Source organism: Rhinoderma darwinii (genome assembly GCF_050947455.1).
Source record: "Rhinoderma darwinii isolate aRhiDar2 chromosome 5 unlocalized genomic scaffold, aRhiDar2.hap1 SUPER_5_unloc_40, whole genome shotgun sequence".
NCBI lineage: Eukaryota > Metazoa > Chordata > Amphibia > Anura > Rhinodermatidae > Rhinoderma > Rhinoderma darwinii.
In genome coordinates, this window is record NW_027461799.1 from 33,487 (window position 1) to 51,734 (window position 18,248).

The 18,248-nt window shown below is 47.6% G+C and overlaps 13 non-coding genes across 13 annotated transcripts; all 13 read right to left on the reverse strand.

The window, feature by feature from the left end:
• Positions 1–373: 373 nt before the first annotated feature.
• On the reverse strand, positions 374–564 carry LOC142692932 (U2 spliceosomal RNA). The gene has a single exon (XR_012861324.1). It is a non-coding gene; the product is annotated as a U2 spliceosomal RNA (small nuclear RNA).
• Positions 565–1,852: 1,288 nt separating this feature from the next.
• LOC142692934 (U2 spliceosomal RNA) lies at positions 1,853–2,043 on the reverse strand. The gene has a single exon (XR_012861325.1). It is a non-coding gene; the product is annotated as a U2 spliceosomal RNA (small nuclear RNA).
• A 1,280-nt stretch (positions 2,044–3,323) lies between these two features.
• On the reverse strand, positions 3,324–3,514 carry LOC142692936 (U2 spliceosomal RNA). The gene has a single exon (XR_012861327.1). It is a non-coding gene; the product is annotated as a U2 spliceosomal RNA (small nuclear RNA).
• A 1,288-nt stretch (positions 3,515–4,802) lies between these two features.
• LOC142692961 (U2 spliceosomal RNA) lies at positions 4,803–4,993 on the reverse strand. Its single transcript, XR_012861350.1, has one exon. It is a non-coding gene; the product is annotated as a U2 spliceosomal RNA (small nuclear RNA).
• A 1,292-nt stretch (positions 4,994–6,285) lies between these two features.
• Positions 6,286–6,476, reverse strand: LOC142692938 (U2 spliceosomal RNA). Its single transcript, XR_012861329.1, has one exon. It is a non-coding gene; the product is annotated as a U2 spliceosomal RNA (small nuclear RNA).
• Positions 6,477–7,776: 1,300 nt separating this feature from the next.
• LOC142692939 (U2 spliceosomal RNA) lies at positions 7,777–7,967 on the reverse strand. Its single transcript, XR_012861330.1, has one exon. It is a non-coding gene; the product is annotated as a U2 spliceosomal RNA (small nuclear RNA).
• Positions 7,968–9,263: 1,296 nt separating this feature from the next.
• On the reverse strand, positions 9,264–9,454 carry LOC142692712 (U2 spliceosomal RNA). The gene has a single exon (XR_012861127.1). It is a non-coding gene; the product is annotated as a U2 spliceosomal RNA (small nuclear RNA).
• A 1,269-nt stretch (positions 9,455–10,723) lies between these two features.
• On the reverse strand, positions 10,724–10,914 carry LOC142692941 (U2 spliceosomal RNA). The gene has a single exon (XR_012861331.1). It is a non-coding gene; the product is annotated as a U2 spliceosomal RNA (small nuclear RNA).
• A 1,208-nt stretch (positions 10,915–12,122) lies between these two features.
• Positions 12,123–12,313, reverse strand: LOC142692942 (U2 spliceosomal RNA). The gene has a single exon (XR_012861332.1). It is a non-coding gene; the product is annotated as a U2 spliceosomal RNA (small nuclear RNA).
• A 1,296-nt stretch (positions 12,314–13,609) lies between these two features.
• LOC142692943 (U2 spliceosomal RNA) lies at positions 13,610–13,800 on the reverse strand. Its single transcript, XR_012861333.1, has one exon. It is a non-coding gene; the product is annotated as a U2 spliceosomal RNA (small nuclear RNA).
• A 1,292-nt stretch (positions 13,801–15,092) lies between these two features.
• On the reverse strand, positions 15,093–15,283 carry LOC142692944 (U2 spliceosomal RNA). Its single transcript, XR_012861334.1, has one exon. It is a non-coding gene; the product is annotated as a U2 spliceosomal RNA (small nuclear RNA).
• Positions 15,284–16,563: 1,280 nt separating this feature from the next.
• LOC142692945 (U2 spliceosomal RNA) lies at positions 16,564–16,754 on the reverse strand. Its single transcript, XR_012861335.1, has one exon. It is a non-coding gene; the product is annotated as a U2 spliceosomal RNA (small nuclear RNA).
• A 1,284-nt stretch (positions 16,755–18,038) lies between these two features.
• Positions 18,039–18,229, reverse strand: LOC142692946 (U2 spliceosomal RNA). Its single transcript, XR_012861336.1, has one exon. It is a non-coding gene; the product is annotated as a U2 spliceosomal RNA (small nuclear RNA).
• Positions 18,230–18,248: the final 19 nt, after the last annotated feature.

Consider the following 18,248-nt stretch of genomic DNA (forward strand, 5'->3'; position numbering starts at 1 on the left):
TTATTGGCTGTTTGCTGTTCCCCTACTCCACTCCACTATTTGACTGTTGTGCTGCATCAATCAATCAATCAATCAATCAATCAATCAATCAATCAGTGGCTGGCTCAGGTGCAGCTCTTTAACTTACCTAAAAGGGAGGGCGGAGAGAAGACAAGGAAGGTGAATGAGGTGTTCCAATGTGAAATGCCGGAAACACAGAAACACAGACGACACACAACAAGAGGTGGCAATCTATTCATTAATTGCATTTAATCAATGAGCTCATTATCACTCATGCATTGTCCAACAGGTGTTGAAATAATGGGATTAAAAGGGGAGATCCCTTCAGAAAGACAGAAACAATAGCAAAGACAAAAAACACTTTTGGAATCTGCTTTTAGTCAACACATAAGGAAATACTGCAATACCAGGTCAATGCGTGGAGTGGACAGAGCAAGCTCTATTTCCATCTCCCTGTTCTAAAAATCCATTTAATATATGGTCCCCAGATAGGGGACGTATCAGATATTAAACTGATAAGAACAGATACTACACTTGATCTTAGCCAAAAGGCCGAGAAGCGATAACCCGAACGGGCCGCGCGTTGCCCGAGCCTGCCCGATACTGCTGTTCAGCCCTTGCAGCGATTCAGCCTACTTCTAGGCAATTCCATGGGGCCCTGCAGGCTCACACACTCACAGCTACACGGGAGGTGAATAAAGGCCGGAGAGGAAGCCAGACAGGATTTGCTTCTTTTGCTTGCACCACAATGCAGTGCTGAAAGAGGAGGAATCTACATAAAAACGCCTTCCTGGCAACGCCCAAATGCCCTGCTGCCATGCAGATAAACACTGGCAGCGGCAGCAAGTGCATGCCCACAGCCACCCCTTGTTCCTTCACACCTTGTATCAGCTGTAATCCAGTCCAGTCCAGTGCTGCCTGCTGAGCAGCACTGACCAACACTGCCTGGGCCCAGGCTTTTATCTCTGAGGCCCCATTATGATGTCAGAAAGCTGGCTCTGGAATCCTGAGGGCTCCACTATGACACGTGCAAAGTTCCGTCTGAACTTTATATAAGACGGTGAGGCTCAGTCAGTCACTCAGTGTTGCCTGAGAGGGCAACACTGCAACAGCCGGCCGCCAGGCTGTCTTTTTTTTGCACAGCTAGTTGCCTCCAGGAGGCCACAAGAGGGAGACAAGGGACTGCAAAATGGAAAATAGGCATCCACCAACTTTACAGACAACTTCTCCTTGCTCCTACAACCTCCATCCTTGCACAGTTTGTTATTCTTCTAGGTAACATAGTAACAAATCCAAATTGCTGCTCTCTTTGTAGGCAAGCAAGGCTTTGTTGCAACTGCAATTCTTACTTCTTCTTGAAATGTAGGGACGACAGTACATTCCATCACATCCATCTAGTGTACACAGGTAGGTCCATTGTGGCGGGCAGGCGAGCGGGCGGGCTGCTTTATTGGCTGTTTGCTGTTCCCCTACTCCACTCCACTATTTGACTGTTATGCTGCATCAATCAATCAATCAATCAATCAATCAATCAATCAATCAATCAATCAATCAGTGGCTGGCTCAGGTGCAGCTCTTTAACTTACCTAAAAGGGAGGGCGGAGAGAAGACAAGGAAGGTGAATGAGGTGTTCCAATGTGAAATGCCGGAAACACAGAAACACAGACGACACACAACAAGAGGTGGCAATCTATTCATTAATTGCATTTAATCAATGAGCTCATTATCACTCATGCATTGTCCAACAGGTGTTGAAATAATGGGATTAAAAGGGGAGATCCCTTCAGAAAGACAGAAACAATAGCAAAGACAAAAAACACTTTTGGAATCTGCTTTTAGTCAACACATAAGGAAAGGGTGCACCGGTCCTGGAAATACTGCAATACCAGGTCAATGCGTGGAGTGGACAGAGCAAGCTCTATTTCCATCTCCCTGTTCTAAAAATCCATTTAATATATGGTCCCCAGATAGGGGACGTATCAGATATTAAACTGATAAGAACAGATACTACACTTGATCTTAGCCAAAAGGCCGAGAAGCGATAACCCGAACGGGCCGCGCGTTGCCCGAGCCTGCCCGATACTGCTGTTCAGCCCTTGCAGCGATTCAGCCTACTTCTAGGCAATTCCATGGGGCCCTGCAGGCTCACACACTCACAGCTACACGGGAGGTGAATAAAGGCCGGAGAGGAAGCCAGACAGGATTTGCTTCTTTTGCTTGCACCACAATGCAGTGCTGAAAGAGGAGGAATCTACATAAAAACGCCTTCCTGGCAACGCCCAAATGCCCTGCTGCCATGCAGATAAACACTGGCAGCGGCAGCAAGTGCATGCCCACAGCCACCCCTTGTTCCTTCACACCTTGTATCAGCTGTAATCCAGTCCAGTCCAGTGCTGCCTGCTGAGCAGCACTGACCAACACTGCCTGGGCCCAGGCTTTTATCTCTGAGGCCCCATTATGATGTCAGAAAGCTGGCTCTGGAATCCTGAGGGCTCCACTATGACACGTGCAAAGTTCCGTCTGAACTTTATATAAGACGGTGAGGCTCAGTCAGTCACTCAGTGTTGCCTGAGAGGGCAACACTGCAACAGCCGGCCGCCAGGCTGTCTTTTTTTTGCACAGCTAGTTGCCTCCAGGAGGCCACAAGAGGGAGACAAGGGACTGCAAAATGGAAAATAGGCATCCACCAACTTTACAGACAACTTCTCCTTGCTCCTACAACCTCCATCCTTGCACAGTTTGTTATTCTTCTAGGTAACATAGTAACAAATCCAAATTGCTGCTCTCTTTGTAGGCAAGCAAGGCTTTGTTGCAACTGCAATTCTTACTTCTTCTTGAAATGTAGGGACGACAGTACATTCCATCACATCCATCTAGTGTACACAGGTAGGTCCATTGTGGCGGGCAGGCGAGCGGGCGGGCTGCTTTATTGGCTGTTTGCTGTTCCCCTACTCCACTCCACTATTTGACTGTTGTGCTGCATCAATCAATCAATCAATCAATCAATCAATCAATCAATCAATCAGTGGCTGGCTCAGGTGCAGCTCTTTAACTTACCTAAAAGGGAGGGCGGAGAGAAGACAAGGAAGGTGAATGAGGTGTTCCAATGTGAAATGCCGGAAACACAGAAACACAGACGACACACAACAAGAGGTGGCAATCTATTCATTAATTGCATTTAATCAATGAGCTCATTATCACTCATGCATTGTCCAACAGGTGTTGAAATAATGGGATTAAAAGGGGAGATCCCTTCAGAAAGACAGAAACAATAGCAAAGACAAAAAACACTTTTGGAATCTGCTTTTAGTCAACACATAAGGAAAGGGTGCACCGGTCCTGGAAATACTGCAATACCAGGTCAATGCGTGGAGTGGACAGAGCAAGCTCTATTTCCATCTCCCTGTTCTAAAAATCCATTTAATATATGGTCCCCAGATAGGGGACGTATCAGATATTAAACTGATAAGAACAGATACTACACTTGATCTTAGCCAAAAGGCCGAGAAGCGATAACCCGAACGGGCCGCGCGTTGCCCGAGCCTGCCCGATACTGCTGTTCAGCCCTTGCAGCGATTCAGCCTACTTCTAGGCAATTCCATGGGGCCCTGCAGGCTCACACACTCACAGCTACACGGGAGGTGAATAAAGGCCGGAGAGGAAGCCAGACAGGATTTGCTTCTTTTGCTTGCACCACAATGCAGTGCTGAAAGAGGAGGAATCTACATAAAAACGCCTTCCTGGCAACGCCCAAATGCCCTGCTGCCATGCAGATAAACACTGGCAGCGGCAGCAAGTGCATGCCCACAGCCACCCCTTGTTCCTTCACACCTTGTATCAGCTGTAATCCAGTCCAGTCCAGTGCTGCCTGCTGAGCAGCACTGACCAACACTGCCTGGGCCCAGGCTTTTATCTCTGAGGCCCCATTATGATGTCAGAAAGCTGGCTCTGGAATCCTGAGGGCTCCACTATGACACGTGCAAAGTTCCGTCTGAACTTTATATAAGACGGTGAGGCTCAGTCAGTCACTCAGTGTTGCCTGAGAGGGCAACACTGCAACAGCCGGCCGCCAGGCTGTCTTTTTTTTGCACAGCTAGTTGCCTCCAGGAGGCCACAAGAGGGAGACAAGGGACTGCAAAATGGAAAATAGGCATCCACCAACTTTACAGACAACTTCTCCTTGCTCCTACAACCTCCATCCTTGCACAGTTTGTTATTCTTCTAGGTAACATAGTAACAAATCCAAATTGCTGCTCTCTTTGTAGGCAAGCAAGGCTTTGTTGCAACTGCAATTCTTACTTCTTCTTGAAATGTAGGGACGACAGTACATTCCATCACATCCATCTAGTGTACACAGGTAGGTCCATTGTGGCGGGCAGGCGAGCGGGCGGGCTGCTTTATTGGCTGTTTGCTGTTCCCCTACTCCACTCCACTATTTGACTGTTGTGCTGCATCAATCAATCAATCAATCAATCAATCAATCAATCAATCAATCAATCAATCAGTGGCTGGCTCAGGTGCAGCTCTTTAACTTACCTAAAAGGGAGGGCGGAGAGAAGACAAGGAAGGTGAATGAGGTGTTCCAATGTGAAATGCCGGAAACACAGAAACACAGACGACACACAACAAGAGGTGGCAATCTATTCATTAATTGCATTTAATCAATGAGCTCATTATCACTCATGCATTGTCCAACAGGTGTTGAAATAATGGGATTAAAAGGGGAGATCCCTTCAGAAAGACAGAAACAATAGCAAAGACAAAAAACACTTTTGGAATCTGCTTTTAGTCAACACATAAGGAAAGGGTGCACCGGTCCTGGAAATACTGCAATACCAGGTCAATGCGTGGAGTGGACAGAGCAAGCTCTAGTTCCATCTCCCCGTTCTAAAAATCCATTTAATATATGGTCCCCAGATAGGGGACGTATCAGATATTAAACTGATAAGAACAGATACTACACTTGATCTTAGCCAAAAGGCCGAGAAGCGATAACCCGAACGGGCCGCGCGTTGCCCGAGCCTGCCCGATACTGCTGTTCAGCCCTTGCAGCGATTCAGCCTACTTCTAGGCAATTCCATGGGGCCCTGCAGGCTCACACACTCACAGCTACACGAGAAAAGCCGGAGAGGAAGCCAGACAGGATTTGCTTCTTTTGCTTGCACCACAATGCAGTGCTGAAAGAGGAGGAATCTACATAAAAACGCCTTCCTGGCAACGCCCAAATGCCCTGCTGCCATGCAGATAAACACTGGCAGCGGCAGCAAGTGCATGCCCACAGCCACCCCTTGTTCCTTCACACCTTGTATCAGCTGTAATCCAGTCCAGTCCAGTGCTGCCTGCTGAGCAGCACTGACCAACACTGCCTGGGCCCAGGCTTTTATCTCTGAGGCCCCATTATGATGTCAGAAAGCTGGCTCTGGAATCCTGAGGGCTCCACTATGACACGTGCAAAGTTCCGTCTGAACTTTATATAAGACGGTGAGGCTCAGTCAGTCACTCAGTGTTGCCTGAGAGGGCAACACTGCAACAGCCGGCCGCCAGGCTGTCTTTTTTTTGCACAGCTAGTTGCCTCCAGGAGGCCACAAGAGGGAGACAAGGGACTGCAAAATGGAAAATAGGCATCCACCAACTTTACAGACAACTTCTCCTTGCTCCTACAACCTCCATCCTTGCACAGTTTGTTATTCTTCTAGGTAACATAGTAACAAATCCAAATTGCTGCTCTCTTTGTAGGCAAGCAAGGCTTTGTTGCAACTGCAATTCTTACTTCTTCTTGAAATGTAGGGACGACAGTACATTCCATCACATCCATCTAGTGTACACAGGTAGGTCCATTGTGGCGGGCAGGCGAGCGGGCGGGCTGCTTTATTGGCTGTTTGCTGTTCCCCTACTCCACTCCACTATTTGACTGTTGTGCTGCATCAATCAATCAATCAATCAATCAATCAATCAATCAATCAATCAATCAATCAATCAATCAATCAGTGGCTGGCTCAGGTGCAGCTCTTTAACTTACCTAAAAGGGAGGGCGGAGAGAAGACAAGGAAGGTGAATGAGGTGTTCCAATGTGAAATGCCGGAAACACAGAAACACAGACGACACACAACAAGAGGTGGCAATCTATTCATTAATTGCATTTAATCAATGAGCTCATTATCACTCATGCATTGTCCAACAGGTGTTGAAATAATGGGATTAAAAGGGGAGATCCCTTCAGAAAGACAGAAACAATAGCAAAGACAAAAAACACTTTTGGAATCTGCTTTTAGTCAACACATAAGGAAAGGGTGCACCGGTCCTGGAAATACTGCAATACCAGGTCAATGCGTGGAGTGGACAGAGCAAGCTCTATTTCCATCTCCCTGTTCTAAAAATCCATTTAATATATGGTCCCCAGATAGGGGACGTATCAGATATTAAACTGATAAGAACAGATACTACACTTGATCTTAGCCAAAAGGCCGAGAAGCGATAACCCGAACGGGCCGCGCGTTGCCCGAGCCTGCCCGATACTGCTGTTCAGCCCTTGCAGCGATTCAGCCTACTTCTAGGCAATTCCATGGGGCCCTGCAGGCTCACACACTCACAGCTACACGGGAGGTGAATAAAGGCCGGAGAGGAAGCCAGACAGGATTTGCTTCTTTTGCTTGCACCACAATGCAGTGCTGAAAGAGGAGGAATCTACATAAAAACGCCTTCCTGGCAACGCCCAAATGCCCTGCTGCCATGCAGATAAACACTGGCAGCGGCAGCAAGTGCATGCCCACAGCCACCCAGCCACCCCTTGTTCCTTCACACCTTGTATCAGCTGTAATCCAGTCCAGTCCAGTGCTGCCTGCTGAGCAGCACTGACCAACACTGCCTGGGCCCAGGCTTTTATCTCTGAGGCCCCATTATGATGTCAGAAAGCTGGCTCTGGAATCCTGAGGGCTCCACTATGACACGTGCAAAGTTCCGTCTGAACTTTATATAAGACGGTGAGGCTCAGTCAGTCACTCAGTGTTGCCTGAGAGGGCAACACTGCAACAGCCGGCCGCCAGGCTGTCTTTTTTTTGCACAGCTAGTTGCCTCCAGGAGGCCACAAGAGGGAGACAAGGGACTGCAAAATGGAAAATAGGCATCCACCAACTTTACAGACAACTTCTCCTTGCTCCTACAACCTCCATCCTTGCACAGTTTGTTATTCTTCTAGGTAACATAGTAACAAATCCAAATTGCTGCTCTCTTTGTAGGCAAGCAAGGTTTTGTTGCAACTGCAATTCTTACTTCTTCTTGAAATGTAGGGACGACAGTACATTCCATCACATCCATCTAGTGTACACAGGTAGGTCCATTGTGGCGGGCAGGCGAGCGGGCGGGCTGCTTTATTGGCTGTTTGCTGTTCCCCTACTCCACTCCACTATTTGACTGTTGTGCTGCATCAATCAATCAATCAATCAATCAATCAATCAATCAATCAATCAATCAATCAATCAGTGGCTGGCTCAGGTGCAGCTCTTTAACTTACCTAAAAGGGAGGGCGGAGAGAAGACAAGGAAGGTGAATGAGGTGTTCCAATGTGAAATGCCGGAAACACAGAAACACAGACGACACACAACAAGAGGTGGCAATCTATTCATTAATTGCATTTAATCAATGAGCTCATTATCACTCATGCATTGTCCAACAGGTGTTGAAATAATGGGATTAAAAGGGGAGATCCCTTCAGAAAGACAGAAACAATAGCAAAGACAAAAAACACTTTTGGAATCTGCTTTTAGTCAACACATAAGGAAAGGGTGCACCGGTCCTGGAAATACTGCAATACCAGGTCAATGCGTGGAGTGGACAGAGCAAGCTCTATTTCCATCTCCCTGTTCTAAAAATCCATTTAATATATGGTCCCCAGATAGGGGACGTATCAGATATTAAACTGATAAGAACAGATACTACACTTGATCTTAGCCAAAAGGCCGAGAAGCGATAACCCGAACGGGCCGCGCGTTGCCCGAGCCTGCCCGATACTGCTGTTCAGCCCTTGCAGCGATTCAGCCTACTTCTAGGCAATTCCATGGGGCCCTGCAGGCTCACACACTCACAGCTACACGGGAGGTGAATAAAGGCCGGAGAGGAAGCCAGACAGGATTTGCTTCTTTTGCTTGCACCACAATGCAGTGCTGAAAGAGGAGGAATCTACATAAAAACGCCTTCCTGGCAACGCCCAAATGCCCTGCTGCCATGCAGATAAACACTGGCAGCGGCAGCAAGTGCATGCCCACAGCCACCCCTTGTTCCTTCACACCTTGTATCAGCTGTAATCCAGTCCAGTCCAGTGCTGCCTGCTGAGCAGCACTGACCAACACTGCCTGGGCCCAGGCTTTTATCTCTGAGGCCCCATTATGATGTCAGAAAGCTGGCTCTGGAATCCTGAGGGCTCCACTATGACACGTGCAAAGTTCCGTCTGAACTTTATATAAGACGGTGAGGCTCAGTCAGTCACTCAGTGTTGCCTGAGAGGGCAACACTGCAACAGCCGGCCGCCAGGCTGTCTTTTTTTTGCACAGCTAGTTGCCTCCAGGAGGCCACAAGAGGGAGACAAGGGACTGCAAAATGGAAAATAGGCATCCACCAACTTTACAGACAACTTCTCCTTGCTCCTACAACCTCCATCCTTGCACAGTTTGTTATTCTTCTAGGTAACATAGTAACAAATCCAAATTGCTGCTCTCTTTGTAGGCAAGCAAGGCTTTGTTGCAACTGCAATTCTTACTTCTTCTTGAAATGTAGGGACGACAGTACATTCCATCACATCCATCTAGTGTACACAGGTAGGTCCATTGTGGCGGGCAGGCGAGCGGGCGGGCTGCTTTATTGGCTGTTTGCTGTTCCCCTACTCCACTCCACTATTTGACTGTTGTGCTGCATCAATCAATCAATCAATCAATCAATCAATCAATCAATCAATCAATCAATCAATCAATCAGTGGCTGGCTCAGGTGCAGCTCTTTAACTTACCTAAAAGGGAGGGCGGAGAGAAGACAAGGAAGGTGAATGAGGTGTTCCAATGTGAAATGCCGGAAACACAGAAACACAGACGACACACAACAAGAGGTGGCAATCTATTCATTAATTGCATTTAATCAATGAGCTCATTATCACTCATGCATTGTCCAACAGGTGTTGAAATAATGGGATTAAAAGGGGAGATCCCTTCAGAAAGACAGAAACAATAGCAAAGACAAAAAACACTTTTGGAATCTGCTTTTAGTCAACACATAAGGAAAGGGTGCACCGGTCCTGGAAATACTGCAATACCAGGTCAATGCGTGGAGTGGACAGAGCAAGCTCTAGTTCCATCTCCCCGTTCTAAAAATCCATTTAATATATGGTCCCCAGATAGGGGACGTATCAGATATTAAACTGATAAGAACAGATACTACACTTGATCTTAGCCAAAAGGCCGAGAAGCGATAACCCGAACGGGCCGCGCGTTGCCCGAGCCTGCCCGATACTGCTGTTCAGCCCTTGCAGCGATTCAGCCTACTTCTAGGCAATTCCATGGGGCCCTGCAGGCTCACACACTCACAGCTAGAAGCCAGACAGGATTTGCTTCTTTTGCTTGCACCACAATGCAGTGCTGAAAGAGGAGGAATCTACATAAAAACGCCTTCCTGGCAACGCCCAAATGCCCTGCTGCCATGCAGATAAACACTGGCAGCGGCAGCAAGTGCATGCCCACAGCCACCCCTTGTTCCTTCACACCTTGTATCAGCTGTAATCCAGTCCAGTCCAGTGCTGCCTGCTGAGCAGCACTGACCAACACTGCCTGGGCCCAGGCTTTTATCTCTGAGGCCCCATTATGATGTCAGAAAGCTGGCTCTGGAATCCTGAGGGCTCCACTATGACACGTGCAAAGTTCCGTCTGAACTTTATATAAGACGGTGAGGCTCAGTCAGTCACTCAGTGTTGCCTGAGAGGGCAACACTGCAACAGCCGGCCGCCAGGCTGTCTTTTTTTTGCACAGCTAGTTGCCTCCAGGAGGCCACAAGAGGGAGACAAGGGACTGCAAAATGGAAAATAGGCATCCACCAACTTTACAGACAACTTCTCCTTGCTCCTACAACCTCCATCCTTGCACAGTTTGTTATTCTTCTAGGTAACATAGTAACAAATCCAAATTGCTGCTCTCTTTGTAGGCAAGCAAGGCTTTGTTGCAACTGCAATTCTTACTTCTTCTTGAAATGTAGGGACGACAGTACATTCCATCACATCCATCTAGTGTACACAGGTAGGTCCATTGTGGCGGGCAGGCGAGCGGGCGGGCTGCTTTATTGGCTGTTTGCTGTTCCCCTACTCCACTCCACTATTTGACTGTTGTGCTGCATCAATCAATCAATCAATCAATCAATCAATCAATCAATCAATCAATCAATCAATCAATCAGTGGCTGGCTCAGGTGCAGCTCTTTAACTTACCTAAAAGGGAGGGCGGAGAGAAGACAAGGAAGGTGAATGAGGTGTTCCAATGTGAAATGCCGGAAACACAGAAACACAGACGACACACAACAAGAGGTGGCAATCTATTCATTAATTGCATTTAATCAATGAGCTCATTATCACTCATGCATTGTCCAACAGGTGTTGAAATAATGGGATTAAAAGGGGAGATCCCTTCAGAAAGACAGAAACAATAGCAAAGACAAAAAACACTTTTGGAATCTGCTTTTAGTCAACACATAAGGAAAGGGTGCACCGGTCCTGGAAATACTGCAATACCAGGTCAATGCGTGGAGTGGACAGAGCAAGCTCTATTTCCATCTCCCTGTTCTAAAAATCCATTTAATATATGGTCCCCAGATAGGGGACGTATCAGATATTAAACTGATAAGAACAGATACTACACTTGATCTTAGCCAAAAGGCCGAGAAGCGATAAATAACCCGAACGGGCCGCGCGTTGCCCGAGCCTGCCCGATACTGCTGTTCAGCCCTTGCAGCGATTCAGCCTACTTCTAGGCAATTCCATGGGGCCCTGCAGGCTCACACACTCACAGCTACACGGGAGGTGAATAAAGGCCGGAGAGGAAGCCAGACAGGATTTGCTTCTTTTGCTTGCACCACAATGCAGTGCTGAAAGAGGAGGAATCTACATAAAAACGCCTTCCTGGCAACGCCCAAATGCCCTGCTGCCATGCAGATAAACACTGGCAGCGGCAGCAAGTGCATGCCCACAGCCACCCCTTGTTCCTTCACACCTTGTATCAGCTGTAATCCAGTCCAGTCCAGTGCTGCCTGCTGAGCAGCACTGACCAACACTGCCTGGGCCCAGGCTTTTATCTCTGAGGCCCCATTATGATGTCAGAAAGCTGGCTCTGGAATCCTGAGGGCTCCACTATGACACGTGCAAAGTTCCGTCTGAACTTTATATAAGACGGTGAGGCTCAGTCAGTCACTCAGTGTTGCCTGAGAGGGCAACACTGCAACAGCCGGCCGCCAGGCTGTCTTTTTTTTGCACAGCTAGTTGCCTCCAGGAGGCCACAAGAGGGAGACAAGGGACTGCAAAATGGAAAATAGGCATCCACCAACTTTACAGACAACTTCTCCTTGCTCCTAGCAAGCAAGGCTTTGTTGCAACTGCAATTCTTACTTCTTCTTGAAATGTAGGGACGACAGTACATTCCATCACATCCATCTAGTGTACACAGGTAGGTCCATTGTGGCGGGCAGGCGAGCGGGCGGGCTGCTTTATTGGCTGTTTGCTGTTCCCCTACTCCACTCCACTATTTGACTGTTGTGCTGCATCAATCAATCAATCAATCAATCAATCAATCAATCAATCAATCAGTGGCTGGCTCAGGTGCAGCTCTTTAACTTACCTAAAAGGGAGGGCGGAGAGAAGACAAGGAAGGTGAATGAGGTGTTCCAATGTGAAATGCCGGAAACACAGAAACACAGACGACACACAACAAGAGGTGGCAATCTATTCATTAATTGCATTTAATCAATGAGCTCATTATCACTCATGCATTGTCCAACAGGTGTTGAAATAATGGGATTAAAAGGGGAGATCCCTTCAGAAAGACAGAAACAATAGCAAAGACAAAAAACACTTTTGGAATCTGCTTTTAGTCAACACATAAGGAAAGGGTGCACCGGTCCTGGAAATACTGCAATACCAGGTCAATGCGTGGAGTGGACAGAGCAAGCTCTATTTCCATCTCCCTGTTCTAAAAATCCATTTAATATATGGTCCCCAGATAGGGGACGTATCAGATATTAAACTGATAAGAACAGATACTACACTTGATCTTAGCCAAAAGGCCGAGAAGCGATAACCCGAACGGGCCGCGCGTTGCCCGAGCCTGCCCGATACTGCTGTTCAGCCCTTGCAGCGATTCAGCCTACTTCTAGGCAATTCCATGGGGCCCTGCAGGCTCACACACTCACAGCTACACGGGAGGTGAATAAAGGCCGGAGAGGAAGCCAGACAGGATTTGCTTCTTTTGCTTGCACCACAATGCAGTGCTGAAAGAGGAGGAATCTACATAAAAACGCCTTCCTGGCAACGCCCAAATGCCCTGCTGCCATGCAGATAAACACTGGCAGCGGCAGCAAGTGCATGCCCACAGCCACCCCTTGTTCCTTCACACCTTGTATCAGCTGTAATCCAGTCCAGTCCAGTGCTGCCTGCTGAGCAGCACTGACCAACACTGCCTGGGCCCAGGCTTTTATCTCTGAGGCCCCATTATGATGTCAGAAAGCTGGCTCTGGAATCCTGAGGGCTCCACTATGACACGTGCAAAGTTCCGTCTGAACTTTATATAAGACGGTGAGGCTCAGTCAGTCACTCAGTGTTGCCTGAGAGGGCAACACTGCAACAGCCGGCCGCCAGGCTGTCTTTTTTTTGCACAGCTAGTTGCCTCCAGGAGGCCACAAGAGGGAGACAAGGGACTGCAAAATGGAAAATAGGCATCCACCAACTTTACAGACAACTTCTCCTTGCTCCTACAACCTCCATCCTTGCACAGTTTGTTATTCTTCTAGGTAACATAGTAACAAATCCAAATTGCTGCTCTCTTTGTAGGCAAGCAAGGCTTTGTTGCAACTGCAATTCTTACTTCTTCTTGAAATGTAGGGACGACAGTACATTCCATCACATCCATCTAGTGTACACAGGTAGGTCCATTGTGGCGGGCAGGCGAGCGGGCGGGCTGCTTTATTGGCTGTTTGCTGTTCCCCTACTCCACTCCACTATTTGACTGTTGTGCTGCATCAATCAATCAATCAATCAATCAATCAATCAATCAATCAATCAATCAATCAATCAATCAGTGGCTGGCTCAGGTGCAGCTCTTTAACTTACCTAAAAGGGAGGGCGGAGAGAAGACAAGGAAGGTGAATGAGGTGTTCCAATGTGAAATGCCGGAAACACAGAAACACAGACGACACACAACAAGAGGTGGCAATCTATTCATTAATTGCATTTAATCAATGAGCTCATTATCACTCATGCATTGTCCAACAGGTGTTGAAATAATGGGATTAAAAGGGGAGATCCCTTCAGAAAGACAGAAACAATAGCAAAGACAAAAAACACTTTTGGAATCTGCTTTTAGTCAACACATAAGGAAAGGGTGCACCGGTCCTGGAAATACTGCAATACCAGGTCAATGCGTGGAGTGGACAGAGCAAGCTCTATTTCCATCTCCCTGTTCTAAAAATCCATTTAATATATGGTCCCCAGATAGGGGACGTATCAGATATTAAACTGATAAGAACAGATACTACACTTGATCTTAGCCAAAAGGCCGAGAAGCGATAACCCGAACGGGCCGCGCGTTGCCCGAGCCTGCCCGATACTGCTGTTCAGCCCTTGCAGCGATTCAGCCTACTTCTAGGCAATTCCATGGGGCCCTGCAGGCTCACACACTCACAGCTACACGGGAGGTGAATAAAGGCCGGAGAGGAAGCCAGACAGGATTTGCTTCTTTTGCTTGCACCACAATGCAGTGCTGAAAGAGGAGGAATCTACATAAAAACGCCTTCCTGGCAACGCCCAAATGCCCTGCTGCCATGCAGATAAACACTGGCAGCGGCAGCAAGTGCATGCCCACAGCCACCCCTTGTTCCTTCACACCTTGTATCAGCTGTAATCCAGTCCAGTCCAGTGCTGCCTGCTGAGCAGCACTGACCAACACTGCCTGGGCCCAGGCTTTTATCTCTGAGGCCCCATTATGATGTCAGAAAGCTGGCTCTGGAATCCTGAGGGCTCCACTATGACACGTGCAAAGTTCCGTCTGAACTTTATATAAGACGGTGAGGCTCAGTCAGTCACTCAGTGTTGCCTGAGAGGGCAACACTGCAACAGCCGGCCGCCAGGCTGTCTTTTTTTTGCACAGCTAGTTGCCTCCAGGAGGCCACAAGAGGGAGACAAGGGACTGCAAAATGGAAAATAGGCATCCACCAACTTTACAGACAACTTCTCCTTGCTCCTACAACCTCCATCCTTGCACAGTTTGTTATTCTTCTAGGTAACATAGTAACAAATCCAAATTGCTGCTCTCTTTGTAGGCAAGCAAGGCTTTGTTGCAACTGCAATTCTTACTTCTTCTTGAAATGTAGGGACGACAGTACATTCCATCACATCCATCTAGTGTACACAGGTAGGTCCATTGTGGCGGGCAGGCGAGCGGGCGGGCTGCTTTATTGGCTGTTTGCTGTTCCCCTACTCCACTCCACTATTTGACTGTTGTGCTGCATCAATCAATCAATCAATCAATCAATCAATCAATCAATCAATCAATCAATCAATCAGTGGCTGGCTCAGGTGCAGCTCTTTAACTTACCTAAAAGGGAGGGCGGAGAGAAGACAAGGAAGGTGAATGAGGTGTTCCAATGTGAAATGCCGGAAACACAGAAACACAGACGACACACAACAAGAGGTGGCAATCTATTCATTAATTGCATTTAATCAATGAGCTCATTATCACTCATGCATTGTCCAACAGGTGTTGAAATAATGGGATTAAAAGGGGAGATCCCTTCAGAAAGACAGAAACAATAGCAAAGACAAAAAACACTTTTGGAATCTGCTTTTAGTCAACACATAAGGAAAGGGTGCACCGGTCCTGGAAATACTGCAATACCAGGTCAATGCGTGGAGTGGACAGAGCAAGCTCTATTTCCATCTCCCTGTTCTAAAAATCCATTTAATATATGGTCCCCAGATAGGGGACGTATCAGATATTAAACTGATAAGAACAGATACTACACTTGATCTTAGCCAAAAGGCCGAGAAGCGATAACCCGAACGGGCCGCGCGTTGCCCGAGCCTGCCCGATACTGCTGTTCAGCCCTTGCAGCGATTCAGCCTACTTCTAGGCAATTCCATGGGGCCCTGCAGGCTCACACACTCACAGCTACACGGGAGGTGAATAAAGGCCGGAGAGGAAGCCAGACAGGATTTGCTTCTTTTGCTTGCACCACAATGCAGTGCTGAAAGAGGAGGAATCTACATAAAAACGCCTTCCTGGCAACACCCAAATGCCCTGCTGCCATGCAGATAAACACTGGCAGCGGCAGCAAGTGCATGCCCACAGCCACCCCTTGTTCCTTCACACCTTGTATCAGCTGTAATCCAGTCCAGTCCAGTGCTGCCTGTTGAGCAGCACTGACCAACACTGCCTGGGCCCAGGCTTTTATCTCTGAGGCCCCATTATGATGTCAGAAAGCTGGCTCTGGAATCCTGAGGGCTCCACTATGACACGTGCAAAGTTCCGTCTGAACTTTATATAAGACGGTGAGGCTCAGTCAGTCACTCAGTGTTGCCTGAGAGGGCAACACTGCAACAGCCGGCCGCCAGGCTGTCTTTTTTTTGCACAGCTAGTTGCCTCCAGGAGGCCACAAGAGGGAGACAAGGGACTGCAAAATGGAAAATAGGCATCCACCAACTTTACAGACAACTTCTCCTTGCTCCTACAACCTCCATCCTTGCACAGTTTGTTATTCTTCTAGGTAACATAGTAACAAATCCAAATTGCTGCTCTCTTTGTAGGCAAGCAAGGCTTTGTTGCAACTGCAATTCTTACTTCTTCTTGAAATGTAGGGACGACAGTACATTCCATCACATCCATCTAGTGTACACAGGTAGGTCCATTGTGGCGGGCAGGCGAGCGGGCGGGCTGCTTTATTGGCTGTTTGCTGTTCCCCTACTCCACTCCACTATTTGACTGTTGTGCTGCATCAATCAATCAATCAATCAATCAATCAATCAATCAATCAATCAGTGGCTGGCTCAGGTGCAGCTCTTTAACTTACCTAAAAGGGAGGGCGGAGAGAAGACAAGGAAGGTGAATGAGGTGTTCCAATGTGAAATGCCGGAAACACAGAAACACAGACGACACACAACAAGAGGTGGCAATCTATTCATTAATTGCATTTAATCAATGAGCTCATTATCACTCATGCATTGTCCAACAGGTGTTGAAATAATGGGATTAAAAGGGGAGATCCCTTCAGAAAGACAGAAACAATAGCAAAGACAAAAAACACTTTTGGAATCTGCTTTTAGTCAACACATAAGGAAAGGGTGCACCGGTCCTGGAAATACTGCAATACCAGGTCAATGCGTGGAGTGGACAGAGCAAGCTCTATTTCCATCTCCCTGTTCTAAAAATCCATTTAATATATGGTCCCCAGATAGGGGACGTATCAGATATTAAACTGATAAGAACAGATACTACACTTGATCTTAGCCAAAAGGCCGAGAAGCGATAACCCGAACGGGCCGCGCGTTGCCCGAGCCTGCCCGATACTGCTGTTCAGCCCTTGCAGCGATTCAGCCTACTTCTAGGCAATTCCATGGGGCCCTGCAGGCTCACACACTCACAGCTACACGGGAGGTGAATAAAGGCCGGAGAGGAAGCCAGACAGGATTTGCTTCTTTTGCTTGCACCACAATGCAGTGCTGAAAGAGGAGGAATCTACATAAAAACGCCTTCCTGGCAACGCCCAAATGCCCTGCTGCCATGCAGATAAACACTGGCAGCGGCAGCAAGTGCATGCCCACAGCCACCCCTTGTTCCTTCACACCTTGTATCAGCTGTAATCCAGTCCAGTCCAGTGCTGCCTGCTGAGCAGCACTGACCAACATTGCCTGGGCCCAGGCTTTTATCTCTGAGGCCCCATTATGATGTCAGAAAGCTGGCTCTGGAATCCTGAGGGCTCCACTATGACACGTGCAAAGTTCCGTCTGAACTTTATATAAGACGGTGAGGCTCAGTCAGTCACTCAGTGTTGCCTGAGAGGGCAACACTGCAACAGCCGGCCGCCAGGCTGTCTTTTTTTTGCACAGCTAGTTGCCTCCAGGAGGCCACAAGAGGGAGACAAGGGACTGCAAAATGGAAAATAGGCATCCACCAACTTTACAGACAACTTCTCCTTGCTCCTACAACCTCCATCCTTGCACAGTTTGTTATTCTTCTAGGTAACATAGTAACAAATCCAAATTGCTGCTCTCTTTGTAGGCAAGCAAGGCTTTGTTGCAACTGCAATTCTTACTTCTTCTTGAAATGTAGGGACGACAGTACATTCCATCACATCCATCTAGTGTACACAGGTAGGTCCATTGTGGCGGGCAGGCGAGCGGGCGGGCTGCTTTATTGGCTGTTTGCTGTTCCCCTACTCCACTCCACTATTTGACTGTTGTGCTGCATCAATCAATCAATCAATCAATCAATCAATCAATCAATCAATCAATCAGTGGCTGGCTCAGGTGCAGCTCTTTAACTTACCTAAAAGGGAGGGCGGAGAGAAGACAAGGAAGGTGAATGAGGTGTTCCAATGTGAAATGCCGGAAACACAGAAACACAGACGACACACAACAAGAGGTGGCAATCTATTCATTAATTGCATTTAATCAATGAGCTCATTATCACTCATGCATTGTCCAACAGGTGTTGAAATAATGGGATTAAAAGGGGAGATCCCTTCAGAAAGACAGAAACAATAGCAAAGACAAAAAACACTTTTGGAATCTGCTTTTAGTCAACACATAAGGAAAGGGTGCACCGGTCCTGGAAATACTGCAATACCAGGTCAATGCGTGGAGTGGACAGAGCAAGCTCTATTTCCATCTCCCTGTTCTAAAAATCCATTTAATATATGGTCCCCAGATAGGGGACGTATCAGATATTAAACTGATAAGAACAGATACTACACTTGATCTTAGCCAAAAGGCCGAGAAGCGATAACCCGAACGGGCCGCGCG